Source organism: Chiloscyllium plagiosum, unplaced genomic scaffold (genome assembly GCF_037043375.1).
Source record: "Chiloscyllium plagiosum isolate Xiang-an unplaced genomic scaffold, Cpla_swu_hap1 HiC_scaffold_22, whole genome shotgun sequence".
NCBI lineage: Eukaryota > Metazoa > Chordata > Chondrichthyes > Orectolobiformes > Hemiscylliidae > Chiloscyllium > Chiloscyllium plagiosum.
This window is the reverse complement of record NW_028270160.1, coordinates 70,142,739-70,145,599: the sequence shown is the minus strand read 5'-3', so window position 1 is coordinate 70,145,599 and position 2,861 is coordinate 70,142,739. Positions and strand designations below refer to the sequence as shown.

The following is a 2,861-nucleotide window of genomic DNA, read 5'->3' as shown; positions in this document are numbered from 1 at the left end:
TCCTAAATCTTACCTCGATACATCGTAATTTCTCTTCCACCAGATGAAACTCTTGCTCCGTGGAGTACACCTATCCCTTTCAATCACGAAAGTAAACCTGAGAGAATTGTGATCGCTGTCTCCAAAGTGCTCACCTACTTCCGAATCTAAAACCTGGTCAGGCTCGTTTCCCAAGTCTAATCAAATTACCGGCCTGGTTTGCAAAATAGGTTTTCTGAGCTTTGAGCGAAAACGGTTCCAGCAGGAGAGCATTCATAATGTAGCCAGCAGGATTCGAACCTACGTGTGGAAACCCCAATGGATTTCTAATCCATCGCCTTAACCACTCGGCCATGACTACAGACAGCGCAGTAGGGTTGAGCAATGACCAAATCAGCCGTGATCTCATTGAAAGCTCTCGCTGACTTGATGAGCTAAATGCTTCAATCTCCTTTCATACCTTTGCTGTCATTTGTAAGGTGCGAGACACCAATGTAGAAGAAGAAAAGCACAAAGGTAGGAAAAGATATTTGCAGCCAAACTGAGTCAAAATTATTTATTGAAAGGAAAATCACACTTGGCAATTTGCTAGATCTCTTTGCGAACATGACCAGCAGAGGTAAGCAAGGGAGCTATTGATCTGAGTATTCTTGGACCTGAAGCAAACAAAGGTTAGTGACATATTCATTTCTTTTTCCGGCGAACGAAATTTTCTTTCCTGATGGTTACAATGAAAGAGACGGTTCCCAATAAAAGACAAAGATTCAGTCACATCTAGATATATTTCAATGTGACACGATTCATTTTCCGTCCCAAATTACCCCAGAGATGGAGGGGGTGAGTTACTTTTCTTCACTCTTCAACTCCTCAGCACGGAGGTACAGACATGAAACCGCTAGAGATGGAGTACTTGAATTGGGAACCAGCGACACTGAAGGAACTAGGCAAAAGTGAGGACTGCAGATGCTGGAAACCAGATTTTAGATCAGAGTGATGCTGGAAAAGCACAGCAGATCAGGCAGCATCCGAAGAGCAGGCAAGTCGACGTTTCTGTTGCCAGTCCTGCTGCGTTCCTCAAACAATTTTCGTTTTTGGCTCAGATTTCCAGAAGCTGCAGCTATTTATTTTATGTTAACCTTCATAATGTTTTGGACAAAACCAATGACCTGCCAGCATCGGAAAATCGGCAGAAGTACTGATACACCGATATGTTTGCTGAACAATACAACCATTCCATGAGCGGGAATACGATCCGGGCCACGGTGCTGAGAGTACCGAATCCTCACAAATAAATAACAAGACAAGGCGATAGATACTATAGTATTTGGTGTAAATAAAACACCCTTTCTGAACATTTTCGTGGCAGATTATTTTCAACTTGTCTTCGAAGATTTACAAAGTGGGAAAAGGCCATTCCGTCCATGTGCATTGCGGCTAATCAGAGAGCCATCCATTCTAGTCGCAGTTTCCAACTTTAGCTCAAAGTCTCGTGTGTTCTAATGTTTCCAGGGCAAATGTCAATGAGGTTATCCTATGTTCTTAAATGGCACAATAACGGGGCAGAAGTATGACACTTCCACAACGAATTGTCAGTCTTTTGAGGAACTCATGCTCATTTTCACCCACAGAGGGAGACACACAGTAAGATACCCCCAAACTGACGGAGGTGTCCGTTGTGGAGAGTTGGAATTTGAAATGGACAATAGGACAAATGCAAGTTTTAAATGCGGAAGCACAGAGGCGACGTCCCGCCAGGACTTCACAGGGGAGCGTCAACGTAGACCACGGTTAATGCGAAACAAGTCAGACGCATTATCCATTACGCCACTGGCCCAAGAGACAAGCCTGCACTTGGCAGAATGTCGATATGTAATGCCATGGACTTTCACGGAATCAGAATTAAAAAGGTGAACAAGCAGCGAAGATAATCACCAACACTGCTTCACTTCGAAGTTTCCAATTTGTGAAGCAGTGCCTTTCACGGGCAAAGGAGAAACATTTGTCCTCAGCTACCTGCTTCAGGGTCGCGTCCTTCTCTGCTGGAAGTTTCCATCGTTTTATTCACAGTCACGACGCGATTTCATGATCCACTCCAGTGAAAAAGTGTCATGGTGTCATCCAAGCAAGACCCTGCAGATACTCAGCGAGAGACCTCCGGTCATTTCGAGCTCTGGATGTGGAATTAGACGAGATGCGTGACACCTTTTATTGGCGCCACCACTTCACTGCAAATTAGCGGCTCAAAACGAGCCGTTGTTGCATCAGCTTGATTTGTACCTTCCTGCAGTGCTTTTGCTAAACAACATCAGATAGATCCCATCCGGCCCAGCTGACTTATCTATTTTCACACTCTGGAGTATGTTGTGGTTCTGTTCGCCAAGCTGGAAGTTTTTGTTGCAAACGTTTCGTCCCCTGGCTGGGGGACATCATCAGTGCTTGGGAGCCTCCTGCGAAGCGCTTCTTTGATGTTTCCTCCGGTGTTTATAGTGGTCTGTCCCTGCCGCTTCCGGTTGTCAGTTTCAGCTGTCCGCTATAGTGGTTGGTGTATTGGGTCCAGGTCGATGTGTTTGTTGATGGAGTTTGTGGATGAATGCCATGCCTCTAGGAATTCCCTGGCTGTTCTATGTCTGCCTTGCCCTATCATAGTAGTGTTGTCCCAGTCGAATTCATGTTGCTTGTTGTCTGCGTGTGTGGCTACTTAGGATATCTGGTCGTGTCGTTTCGTGGCTAGTTGATGTTCATGCATGCGGATTGTTAGCTGTCTTCCTGTTTGCCCTATATCGTGTTTTGTGCAGTCCTTGCATGGTATTTTGTACACTACATTAGTTTTGCTCATGTTGGGTATCGGGTCTTAAACTACTGGACTTGTGCCTCACAACACA

General features: G+C 45.2%; 1 non-coding gene across 1 annotated transcript; it reads right to left on the bottom strand.

Moving 5' to 3' along the window:
* Positions 1 to 258: 258 nt before the first annotated feature.
* trnas-aga (transfer RNA serine (anticodon AGA)) lies at positions 259 to 340 on the bottom strand. The gene has a single exon. It is a non-coding gene; the product is annotated as a tRNA-Ser (tRNA).
* Positions 341 to 2,861: the final 2,521 nt, after the last annotated feature.